Below are 14165 nucleotides of genomic sequence, written 5' to 3' on the forward strand. Positions count from 1 at the left end.
GTGTGTGTGTGTGTGCGTGTGTGTGTGTGTGTGTGTATCAGAGGTCCTGTGGCTGCCGTGACTTCAAAGCTGAAACCAGAGTCTCTCCACAGTCTGCAGCTACCCTATAAATCACACTAACTATACTGCAGGGGAAACCCATACACGTATAAACAGCCACAACACAGAGAGAGAGATGAGACTGAAAGCAATAAGAAAATTAACAAGAAATATCACTTAAAAAAATACTGACAGGTATAACAGATGTGGAAAGAAAAGGTAGATGAACTGAACGTGGCAATGTAAGGCAATGGACTGGAATGAAATAAAGATGAGATATTGGCAGAGATGGATTTGAAAGAGTTGAATAACAGTAGAAAAGGGCAAGTCTTTCATTGAATTTGCCATAGAATAAACAGGGTGTTGCCAGCCAAGCCCTAAGTGAATTTATTTTTGTAACTAGATTTTTACTCCTGGCATTGTTGAATCAAATGATTTCCCTTGTGTACAGTAACCAAAGATGAAATCCTAATGTCTGCAGTGGGTTTTGTTATGTTTAATCCCCCCCCCCCCCTTTGTGAAAGACGGGGAGAGTGGTGGTCTAGAGGATGCGTAGATCTGATCTCTCAGTTGGGGGGGGGGGGGACAATAAACATCAAATTTCTGAAGAGCAATTAGTTTTTGAGGGGGACACAAATAATACAGCCACAGGTATACTTGCACAGGGGAAAGTCTTACGTCCCCTTCACACTGGCACTTCCAATCGGCTCCGATACGGCTGGGAAACGACCGGAAGTCCTTAATTTCCTAAGGAGATCCGCAGACCGCATGCGAATGGGTCCGAATGAGCGCGGTGCTAAAACAATTGAACTCTTGCCACAGGCAACAGACGGGTCCTATCCTACAATTCAAGTGGAAGTTAGCGTTGCTGTTGTACAGATAAACACATCTGAATTCCTAACTTTTAATAAAATAAATGATTTCATGACAATATGTTGTCATGTAATTTTTTATTTTTCACGATTTACTAACGTTAATAGGGCAGTTTATAAAATTGCTCGCGTTAGCTAATTGACACAAACTAGTTAGCTTTAGCTAACGTCAGCTAGACTGACCTTGCTAACTGACGTTAGCTAATGCTAACCAGTTAGCTAGCCAGCTCAACTTCCTGTTTATATCTCTATAGCCCTCAGATGAGAGGTCATTGAGAATTGGACATTCGGACATGGACAGAATAGTCACGCTGTCCGCCATTTCTTTTCTACTCCTGATTTCTACTATTCCAACGGTGTAGTATGACGTTTGCTGGGGTCGTGTTGCACATTACGGAGCTGATTTCAAGTGCCAGTGTGAAGGAGCCAGTGTTTCTTAATTCAGTAAAATATTATTCTTTATAACCATTTACTGTATTTATTTTTAAATTGCACATGTGGTTGTGGCTAGGAAAAGAACAACAGGGAAAGGAACAGTTAGTTACTAACGTAGCAAACTTTTTTTGTCATGACTCATTTATTATAATCACGCTGCATGCTTTCTATTTGAGAAAGGAAAAACTTAATCTGATGTTTAATGTGAATAAACCTTGACCACCTACTTACTACATTCCTGACACTATGGGTAAGGGAAAAAAATCAATATTGCATAGTATCGAAATATTATCAAGTCACGACAGAAGTATCGTGATGACATCGTATCGGGAGGCGTCTGGTGACTCACATCCCTAGTCACTACCCGATGTGAGTCGAATGCAGATCCTAACGTACAGCAGTCAGTGGACCAAACCACTGTGACGCGGGGGGGGGGGGGTGGGGGGGGTGTGGGGGGGGGGGGGGGGGGGGGGGACTCAAAATGTTTACTCTTGACCTCTCTGGGATATAGAGAAGCCTTTTGACCCAGACCACCAGGAAAAAAATCTGGGTGGGGAAAGTGAAGGAGCAGCACTTCTCCATCCCTCATCACCACAACTGAGTTCCCCTTGAGCAAGACCCTTAACCCTCATGTTGTCCTCGGGTCAAATTGACCCGTATCAATGTTCTTTTTAACTACCCAATTCTAATTACCCAAAATAACAAGATTGATTCCTCACAACGCTCTTTGGCAAGTACAAATCTCTACTTTCATTAATTTATAGCATTTAAAAAAAAAAAAAGTAAAAGTAAAAGTTGACATATTCCACTCTGTGATTATCCATCAACATACATTCCTTGAATTTTAGTCTAAATAATTCCTAATTTCTGCTTTTCTAACTCAAACATTAGGTTTTAGTTCCTATAAATGAGGTTTATTGAACATAAATTCCAAAAATAACTAAAACTAAAGTTAATGAGTTAGTGTAGTGTTGAAAACGTCAAAAAAAGTGACAAAAACATAAGAAAAAGTTATAAACGTTGATTAAAAAAGCCTCAACAAAATATTGATTTTTTTTTTTTTTTCCAATTTTGAAGAGAAGACAACACAAGGGTTAAACCCAATCACTCCAATGGAGTTGCGCAGTGGCCAGACTGTGGTTGTACTGGGCAGCTTCCAGGTATGAATGTGTAACTGTGTGAATGTGACAGGTCGTCGTTGCAAATGAAAACTTGTTCCCTTCCCTGGATAAATAAAGGTAAAATAAAAATAAAAACAAAAACATGTATTTTATAGTGATGGTTTGGTTCACACTCCGTGTATGGTTGCTAGACCTGGAGCTGCCGTCATGCGCGGCCTGTGGTCATCACAAGCTGCTCATTAAAACAGCAAGCATAAATCTCTCATGAATCCCTAGCATCTGAACTTTTATTGGCTTTTGCCATACAACCTGGTGAAACTCAGACACGCTGGACCAAATCCTGTCAGAATGTGGCAGGTCTCTATTTGTCAGGAGGTCACCGGTCTCCATTGTAAAGCCTCTGACAAGATAACCTCAGAGACCTTTTCCCTGACTAGCATGCAACAGTCGAGTCTTGTAGAAGTTGACAACGCAACTACACACTAGCCGCTCTGACATGCAGCAGTTGTCACTAACAGCCATTTAATAGGTTTTCCGTGTAATATATGGGCTGTTAAACTTGCGATTGTGCCCTGCTACCCTGCCTGAGGTCACAGTGACAGATTAGCATCTGGTTTTTGACTTCTTTTCACATTAAAAAAAAAAGAAAAAAGATTAATTTATAACAGGGCTGCCAACTCTCACGCATTGGCCGTGAGACACAAAGCAATTGACTGGTTTCACACGTCCACACGCCACACCCCCGATTTCTCACGCTGAAGTGTCAACCTGGTCGGTCAAATTTCCAAAAGATGAGTTATCTATAGATCTAGTTGAGCCACTCGTGATGACGTTGTGCTTAGAGTGTGTGTGTGTTGGGGGGGGGGGGGGGGTTCAAGGCGCTCCCTGTCGTGGAAGTTTCGATTGTCGCAAACTGAAACATTTTTTTCACGAGCCATCCCAGGTGCGTTTCCCCGGCTTTAGGTATGAGCTCTGAGTATTACAGACCCGTCCGTCGCTTCGTGTCACTCTCTGACAATAGAGGTGAGCAGCGCGGCTGGTGGACCCGCTCTGCTGTGGGAGCAGTGACGCGTTGCATCCGTGTAGTCCTCCGATAACGCGCAACGTACAGCCTCCTCAAACTCGTCATAGACCAGAGACCCAGATGGTCTCTGGTCTTGCAGCGGTCTGAATGAGATCCACCATTCAGCGGAGCAATAACATGCACAGCAGACTATATACAACTCTCCAAATCCGGACAACAGAGATGGGAGGAGAGTATATTTTGAAGTTGCATAAAGTTGTAAATGAGAGAATCTGATGAAACACTGAGCTATAGCCTACTATATATAATATACTATACGATACCGCAACGTTGGGCCACTATTGTGCATCTCTAACCTCTGCATCTCTAAATGTAACTGAAATAATTCATATTGTTTATAAAATGAACAAATAGTCTTTATTTCCCAAAAAGTAACCAGCAAGGGGGGCACAGAGGATGAGGGCCAAACATTACTGAGCCTTGACACAAAGGTTAAAGGATAGAATTTGTGCAAACAGTGGTTCTCATTCTTTAGAATTTCAGTGGTCTTAGTTGATCCCTCAACATTAATTTAACTGGGTCCCTGGTCCCTACACCAGGGACCCTGGACCTGTTCCCCACAGACCAAATCTTCTAGCTTTGCTGACATATGCTACTGTCTCTTCATGTGGTTCAATGTGTGGCACATTGTCTGGTCAGTTCTTATCATAGAAGTAATAATGTAAATGCTAAAAGCCCTAATACCTGTTGATACTCAACAACACAAAGGCTCTTGACCCTACAGTTTTGCACATCTTCATGCAAGACTTGATTTCTCCATTTTGCACAAAACTCTCCAGAAGTGCCATTTAAGGTTTATTTTTCAAAATTTTCCTGGGGGGCATACCCCAGACCCCCCTAGGGAGAACCCCATCCCCACATAAACAAATCCAATTTAAACCCTGAAGTGTAATGATGCTGAAAGAGCCAAAGAAATTGATTTGTACGTGGCAAAATTGGGTTGGCCCCCCCAATCACTCCAAGGTTTTGGGAAAAGTTGGCAGCCATGTTATAACTTGTTTTTGTAGAGGGTGTAGATAAAATCCGAGAATGGGTGGAGCATTATCTAGGAAACAGAGATACAGTCTCTTCTTTCATAAAATAAATAGAATGTGCTTCCCTTGTTGTTGTTTTTTTTCTTCTTTTTACAGAGTTGTCCCTTGGTCTTGGTCAATATTCATACTGGTAATACCAAATTTGGGAAGGTTTACACCCCAGCACGTGACTCTGCAGGACCCTGTAGTATGATATAGCATTTCTGTTGGCTGATAGAAATATTTGTCCAATATCCACATAAGAGATTTTGACAGAAAAATGGGTAAATACTAATAAACCGAAGAATCTACATACCCCAGTGGGTTAGGTAAACTTATACTGTTTAAGTTGGATTCGCATTCATTGCATTTTGAAGAATGTTTGAGTATGTATTTCTTCCATTTAGGCAGCTGGTCTACATTGCTGACAACAACTTGACTGTGGAGATTTGGCTCAATATTTAAATTACTATGAACAACCCGACCTGGGATTTTGTTTGGACAACCTTGTGCTGTACTTGTGCAGACTGACAGATCTCCAGCTGTTGCAGTGGCTGGAGCATGCAGTTTTTAGGGTTGATTGTCTCTAACGTGGAGTCTAAGGGCTGGCTTTCTTCACACAATGCCTGAGAACCGCAGCAGTCAGCACAGCGTCACAATGGGTGGTAGATCCACATCCTCCCTTCAGCCATTAAAACAAATAGCTCTTTATCCAAGAGTGTGTGTGTGTGTGTGTGTGTGTGTGTGTGTGTGTACAGGGGAGACTGTGTGTCTGAGTAAGAGCATATAGACATGTTTACCTGTTTCTTACCTGGTGTTGTTGGTGCACATATTTGTATTTAGTCCTGGAGTTAGTTGGGTCAGCTGATAAAGTTTTTTTGTCTATCTACTGGCTAACTTTTTTTTTGGGGGGGGGGGCACGTCCCCCTCAATATTTAGAACACATGCATTCTTGCCTCCTGATAAAAACCTGAAAGTAACAGAGGACTTTTATAATGAAGAACTCGTCCGTCTGCTCTTGTTGCACTATATCCCCGATCTCAGCCATTAACTTGCTAATTAAAATGGCATTGGGATTGATACCAGAACAGAACACGACACATAGGCTTAACAATGCCTCCAGTAAAGGGGCAGGTGGCAGCATACAACTTCAAAAAAAATGGGTGCAATCTGCCATTAAACGTAAAAGACTGAGCAGATATGCACGGTTAAAGCAGAACAGCCCATCCTCATCTAGAAAAAACGTCCGTATGGGTTGATTTTGCAAGCAGCTCATAACGACCAACAAAAACAAATCCTTTTAGACCTTGCTGGGCTGGGGTAAATGTCGTGAGAGCAAACGAGGAAGCGAGGTGACAGAGTATAAGTGCACGAAATTCTGTCTACGGAAGGAAATTGGGGTGGTAGATGGGTCAAACAAACCCAGGACTTTCACTCAGGAGACCGGGGATTGTGTCCCGCATGAAACCTAAAGTTAACGGAAAAACTGACCGTCACCAAATTTTGGACAGAAGGTCATGGTCCCCTAGAAATGAATCTTACAGACTTTGACCAAAATATCATGCTTCAATGCTTCAGTATCATTGGGGTTTCTAAGAAATTATCCATGTAACAGTGTATTCCAATTAAACACACAATACTGTACGTATAAAGTAAAAATACATAATGTGTAATGTGAGACATACAGTAGTAAAATAAATTCCGGGAAAATAGAGCCACAATTCTCTTTGACAGTCAGTGAGACCATGTTGTCATTTCTCAATGTTGCATTTCCCATTTGTAAACTATATTCAAATACTCATACAGATGCAGGCATGAAAATAAGAAATACATGTATTGCAGATGGTGAGGATAATCTAGACAACAAAGGTACAACAGTGCTGTCCAGGATGTTGATCTGCAATATCAACTTGAAATGTGTAGATAAAATCAGTTGTCAGGAAGAAGTGGACGGAGAGACACAGGAAATGACAGATGACAGCGTGAGATGGAGCAAAAGTGGCAGAGTGGGAAAATGACAAAAACAGAAAGACAGAGAGGAGAGAAAGTAAAACCGAGAGGGAGAGAGTGTACAGTGTGTGTGAGGGTTACCACAACCATGCCACTGAGTGGTGTGTTTACATGGTACCACACCACTAGGCCTTTTAACCACAGACGGGGCACTGCTCCGTGGGAGCGTGCGTGCAGCTGTGTGCGTGTAGATTCTCAGTTAGTGAAACGCTGACCGCGTGCATGCCTGTGGGAGAGAGATTCAATATGTTTCAATATGTAACCTGTGATTTTACGACGCAAACGTAGCTTTAGTGAAATCTGCGACTAATTTAGTTTCACAGACAGGTGACATTTGAACCAAAATCCCCTGTATGCCTGTGTCAATACCAATTGGATTACGCAATCATGAATTCCCTTTACTGCTTCAACTAAAATTATGGTTTTTAAAGTATTTATATTTAGCTTGTAATTTCCACAGCCTTAGCAAACATTTTATACTCCACACAGCAGGATCGTTAGGATTATGTTCCACAGCTGTACATGTCGGAATAACATCTTTACAGCAATTCATACTCTTGCTGTCTCATGGCAGTGTGTGAAATGGTGACGTTATTAAATGTATCGATTCGTGTACAGGGACACCATTTTTTCATTTTTGTTTGTGGTGGAGGGCACAAATTTTAAACTAATGTATTTCAATGGGAAGCACCTTTTGTGATAACAGCACAGTTATGGTATGGAGCAGTATTGAGAAGCTAAAAATCCTCGTGAGGAGGTTGGTTGGGATGGTGAACGGGTCAAACCACAACCCTCCCGTTGTTTTTGTGCATCACGCGTTTAGGGGCGGCTGTGGCTCAGTGGTAGAGCGGTTGCCTGCCAATCGGAAGGTTGGTGGTTCGATCCCCGCCCCTGCAGTCATTGTCGAAGTGTCCTTGGGCAAGACACTGAACCCCGAGTTGCCCCCGATGCTGCGCATTGGAGTGTGAATGTGTGTGAATGTTTATCTGATGAGCAGGTGGCACCTTGTACGGCAGCCCCGGCCACAGTGTATGAATGTGTGTGAATGGTGAATGTTTCCTGTAGATGTAAAAGCGCTTTGAGTAGTTAAGACTGGAAAAGCGCTGTATAAATACAGCACATTTACGCGTGTGGCAATGTGTCCGCCAGCGTGTGACATTTCATTTCCCCCTTGTTGCGAACCCCAGGGACCTCAGATCGTGTCCCGGGGGTCTTATTTTGTAAAATTGTTTTACGTTTGACGAATCAATAAATCAAGTATAACACCAAAATAATGTGACAATTTTACGAATTGCCGTGAGACCGGGCTGGAACACATCACATGTAACGCTGCAAAAAGGCATTTTAACAAAGTCAACTAAAGAGAAAAAAAACCTTTTGTTTGTTTCACATGGTTCTGCATGTAAGCCTGGACACTTTGTACCAGGAACAGTTGTTGCAAGTTAGTCGTATGTCACAATGGGTCTCACATATAAGGTGTGCTTGTACGAGTGAACCAAGTTTCTTAAAAGGCTCTTTTCAACATGATGCCACCTGTTCATAAGGAGGGGAGATTTGATCAGTAGCTTGAAGAACTAATTGCTATGTATCAGAATCAGCTTTATTGGCCAGGTTTGCGTGAACAAACAAGTAATTTGACTCCGGTTAACCTTCGCTCTCAAAGTACAACACTGACTTAACATGTGAAGAATAAAAACAGAAAGGGCAATAAAAATTATTTAAAAAAAAAACTATATATTATACAGTCCCTGACAAAAGTATTGTCGCTTATCTATTTTGTAGAAACACCTGCTATTAACCTGACTTTTAATAATCAATTGGTGTAAGAAATAGCTCATATGAAAAGCTAAAACCCCCCGAAATGATGTTCAATGCACTGAAATAAATTAGTTTCACTTAAAAAAAGATTATTTAAACAAGACAGAAAGGTCAAATTTTGTCAAGACAAAAGTTTTGTCGCCTATACAGAAATTGAACAAATTTACTACAAATCATAAAATATGTCAGCAAATTAAATAGTGGTGCTGTGAGATTCAAATTTAATATCTTGTATGACTTCCATGAGCTTGAAGGACTGCATCCATGCGGTTTGGCAAGGATTCATACAATGTATTGATGAAGTCATCAGGAATAGCTAGGAAAGCAGTCTTGCATGCCTCCCAGAGTTCATCAATATTCTTTGGTTTGGTCTTCCATGCTTCCTCTTTCATCCTACCCCACATATGCTCAATGATGTTCATGTCTGGTGACTGGGCCGGCCAATCCTGGAGCATCTTGATCTTCTTCGCCTTGAGGAACTTTGAAGTGGAGATGGAAGTATGCGATGGAGCACCATCCTGCTGGAGAATTTGGCCTCTTTTATGGTTGGGAATATAAGAGGTAGCTAAGATTTCTTGGTATTTGAGACTATTGATGTTGCCTTCCACCCTGCAGATCTCTCGCACACCCCCATATTGGATGGAACCCCAGACCATGATTTTTCCGCCACCAAACTTCACTGTTTTCTGGGTGAATCTTGGATCCATGCTGGCTCCAGTAGGTCTCCTGCAATATTGATGCAACTCTGGTGTAATTCAACAGAAGATTCATCTGAAAAATCCACTTTCTTCCACTTCTCCAGCGTCCATCCTTTTAGCAGGCTGTGGGCCTTGGCAAATGCCAAACGGTTTTTCAATTGTCTTTTGTTTAGTGCTGGCTTCTGGGCACTGATTCGACCATGGAGGCCATTTCGAGACAGAATCCGACAAACCGTTCTGGTTGACACCAGGACCAGGTCTCGTGGAGCTCTGCTGCAGTGGAAAATGGGCTGGCCTTGGATTTTCGAGCCAACAAACGGTCCTCTCGAGCAGTTGTCTTGCGGGATCTGCCGTACCTGGGCTTGTCAAAAACATCTTCAGTGTCTTCAAATGTTTTTTTTAATCCTCACTACTTGACGCTGAGACACATTAAAGGTGTCTACCACATCAGCAGTAGATCTGGTCTTCAGCCTCTTGATAATCAAAACTTTAGTCTCAGGGTGAATCTTAGGCATGTTTGCAGAGGTCTAGTTGCAGTTGATGTGAAGGTCTAGTGTACTGGTGTTGTTTTTATACACACCTGAAACCTAATTGATCCATTATTAGTCACAGGTGAAGCTCATATGACAAGGCAACAACACTTATGTCTTTGCAAAAATTGACTCAATGGGCTTTACCAAGCTGTGAATATTAGAATACTTTTTGACAGTTTCGTTTTGCACTGAAACATTATTACAAAAGCTGTTGGGATTAAAATGAGCCATTTCTTGCAAATAAATCTTGATTAGAAATATATTTCAGCGGCACTTCAGGTCAATTTGTACACAAGCGATAAGACTTTTGTCAGGGACTATATACTGTATGTGAGGTTAATGCTAACATTTTTGGGAACATTTTCCATCACAAAAATGTTACAAAAGAGTAAAAAAGAAGGGCTTCAAGTTCTGCTGTCGGAAATCAGCAGATGACATGTCAGTAGAGGTCTGTAAACGACAGGCCTGGACCACTCATTCTATGAGAAAATTATAAACACAAGAAAATTGATGAATGACACAAATATTCCTAAATTACTTGTATGTGCCACTTAGGAACACATCCATTCATTCAAGTGGTTCTTGCATGAAGCCCATTGTGCAAGATGGGTCTAATAAAATGTCTCTTACAATCTGCGTGACACTGGTATCATTTTTAAAACATAGCATATTTTGAGATGAATCATATCGCTACGATGGGGAAAAAAGCAAAAGGAGGCATCATAAACCCACGTGGATTGTAGCAGCAGTCACACTGCGAGAGTATGGTCCTACCTTTCTGACAGTCCCTGGATGTGTCTCACACAATGCCATCTAACACAATGATGTTAATAGATTGATAACCATATTTCACCATATTTCTGTTACGATTATGCTTGTTTGCCTATCGGACGAGATGAAAAACATTTCTCTGCTGCTTTTCTGCCTACTGCTGATTCATACTCTTGTTTGAGATGATTTTTTTTACACTTAAACTGTAGTTAATCTTTAGAACCTAGATTATTTGCAGTGCAGGGTTGAGACCTCAGAGAGAGGCCGAGGGAGGAAGAGTTGTAGGGGATGGAGGGATGATAACAAGGAGAGGGATTGGAAAGCACCGGGGCAAGGAAAGGCTGTGAGAGAAAGGAGGTAGTGAGAAATTTAGTGTGAAAATTAGGACGAAAATATAAAATTGGGGTTAGTAGGCAGGAAAGGGTGGAGGAGAAAAGAGTGAAACCATATAGAGAGCGAGACAGGAAGGAAAAGGAGGGCTAGCTAAAGGGTGAGATGCCAGCAAGGGAGGAGAAAGAGAGAGGGAAGAATAAAGGAAGGAAAGTGAGGGATAGAGCCATAGGAGAGATGTAGGTACTGGCATGGGGACGGGATTGAGTGAGTGGTGGGGGATGGACACAAATGAAGGTAAAGGTGGGGGGGGGGGGAAGTTCTTCAGCTGCTTTTTGAGGAAAAGCAGTTGAAAGTAATTGATTCCTGATGTGAAGCTGAGCTTAGGTCTCCAAATAAAAGGCCTTTCTGTCAGCTGTAATGGCTTTTCCATGCTGCACTGCTCCGGTGGGGGCTACATTAGCATCCCAGCATAGTTTATGACCTGCTTTGAATCAGAAGGTGCACAAAAAAAACACAAATGTAGCAACTGTGATGGCCTGATAGCATCAAAGGTCTTTAAAGAGAGTTTCTGCGACAATACAATCTAATCTGTAAGAGGCTACGGTCGATAAGAATCCAAGCATATAACTGCAGACTGTAAGCTGTTCAACAATGTACAATACAGCATTTATATACACACACACACACACACACACACACACTTTACAGTAGTATCCAAGCATAATGAACGGACAGCCAATGCCCAGACAAACGAGAAGGACAAACGGCCTTGCAAGAAAACTAATTACGAGAGTGTTTAAAGGAGCAGTTTGACATTTTAGGAAACTCACTTATTCGCTTTATTGCCAAGAGTTAGATGGAAATATTGATACCACTCTGAAATGGGGAGCAAGTAAGAAAGCTAGAAAGTGCATTCCCCAAAATGTTGAACTATTCCTTTAAAACAAAAAAAGTTCTCAAGTGTGGAGACTGCTGGCTTTGTGCTGATGCAGGTCCAAAGAAGATGGAAATGACATGGTTTTAAATCCATCTACATTACTGGGGACCAGGGTTATTATAGTTTTGCATTTTTCAGTAGTTTTAATTTTCATTTTGTGTGGAATTCAGTTTAGTTGTAATTAGTTTTTAAAGCGGGTTTGCTAGTTTATTTTTGACCTGCATAGTTTTAGATTAGTTTTTTATAGGTTTTAGTGTTTAGCAGAAATTTTTATAATATGGGTTATTTGTCAGGGGCAAGATTCAAAAAGGTCAGAAAAAGTATTGTGTAATATTAGCAAACAAAAACATCATACAATTTTAGAAATATGCATTCACAATTTAGATTCACATTGGTAGGAGGTGGGTAAAAAAGTATAAAACAAATGATGTTAATAAAGGGGTGGGTGCGGTAATAAGTGGGGTAAAAAAGGTAAAAAAAAGTAAATAAAATATAAGGGGGGGGTGGAGGGGTGTAAAAGGGTATGGTGTAGGTAAATTGTAGGGGGTAAAGGGGGTTAGTTTAAGGGGGACCAGGGTTGGGGTGGGGGAGGGGTAACGTGTAGTAAGGAGTAAGTAATAAAAAAGTAAGGGGGTATGTTGTAAAAAAAAGGGGGTGGTGTTAGGGGGGGGGATTTGGTAAGTGGTTAGGGGGGGGTAAAAAAAGTAAAGGTAATGGTAGGGGGTGGGTTAGGGGGTAAATAAATTGTGGGTATAAGGGGGTAATAAAGGGGTATAGGTAAAAAAAAGGTGTAAAAGGTTAAAATTAAATAAATAAATAGGGGTGGGTGTGTAAAACATAAGGTAAAAACAGTACCTACATGACATATGATGAAGCACAGATCTGTAAACAGTCACAAGACCCGCAGTAAGTGCAAAATTTGTAAGTGATGTGTGCCAGGAAAATAACCTAAATCGCAAATAGACTAAAGAGACTGAACTGAACTTCGAGTAAAGTGGCAAACTTTTGAGTTCAATCAACTCACACAGTTGTGTAGACATCTCGGTATCAATACACATATTAACCCACGCTTCCGCCCGGTTAGAGTGTTCATGCGTATTTACTAACCAGCAGCTATCGGGTCGCTGAAAGTACTCCTGTAGTGTTCTACGTATGCTAACTTGCCTGATTGCCTCTTCCTCTGTGTGTGTGACTGTGTGTTTGCTTACCTGATTGCATGACAGCATTTGTTTGAGTGCATAGGCTACCTGTGTGCACACACACGTTATACACAGGATTAGGCCTCAAAAGCTAACTGATTACCCAGTTATATCTCGTTTGCTTATGTAAATATATGTGAAAAAAAAAAAAAATAAGTGCCGTGGAGTCTCTGCTGGTTGCCTGGCAATGGCTCACAGATAGTCTGGCACATAACCCCCTGTAAATATAAATGGTGAGTTTTTACACTTTTGGTTTTATACGGCTCAAACCAACAAGATGTAACTTCTCAATCAGTGACCCTTTAGATGTGCTGGTGGATTTTGTTAGTGTTGGAGAACGCAGGATAGCTGTATTACTGTGTAAACTTTATCTTTTATGTTTATTCAATTGAATTGGCCCTTGCGATTTATAAAAAAAAAGAAGAAAAAAAAAATCCCTTCACGATGATAGCCTGGCAATGACGACAAAACAATGTGGTTTAAGACTTGGTAATTGCAAGGGAGGCTGTAAACCAATAAACAAGAGTGCATTACAAAAGACCACTTTATCACTGATCCAGTCATCGACAGAGAGAAGCCATTACTATGTATCATCACTACCTGAGACAAAGGAAGTCCCCATGGCTAATCTGTCGTCTCCATCTCATTAATCTTTTCTGCTGACAATAACTACGAGAGAGACGAGAGAGAGATGTTGTCCGGAACACACACATACGCTGTTACACAGTCAGTCTCACTGTCATCGTGTGCATCTGGTCTTGATAATTTATCCTGTCGGATTGTAATCGTGAACATAAAATCTCTGAGTCAGAGGAGCAAAACAAGGGAGAGGAGAGGTAGAAGTTTAGAGAGGTTTACTTAATATGGCAAAAAGGGATTCCATGTGTGTTATTCATGAATTAAAGGGCTATTTTGTCACTTACTACCCACGTAAAAAAGTGCTGCAGAAACTGTGTATTGCGCAATAAACCTTCATTTGAAAATGTACTTGAAATCAAACTGTAGAAGAGGATGACAGTGGCCCTATGTAATGTCTTTCTTTCCATTATGGGTGCATGTCTAGCTTTTTTTGTCTTTGTTTTTCTTTGACTGTCTCATTGTTCATTATTAATCATTAATATGGTTTTTGTGTAACATTTATATGGAGGCTTTTTATATCCAAGCCTATTGTATCAACATCAACAATAGCTCATAATCACCCTTTTTCCACGCTCCTACCTGAGAGTTTTATTTACTTTGTGATGTAATTCTTCTCCCTGCCCCCGGGCTGTTTATGTAGCCTTTTCTCTCTTCCCCCAACTT

Source organism: Etheostoma spectabile, chromosome 16 (genome assembly GCF_008692095.1).
Source record: "Etheostoma spectabile isolate EspeVRDwgs_2016 chromosome 16, UIUC_Espe_1.0, whole genome shotgun sequence".
Classification (NCBI taxonomy): domain Eukaryota; kingdom Metazoa; phylum Chordata; class Actinopteri; order Perciformes; family Percidae; genus Etheostoma; species Etheostoma spectabile.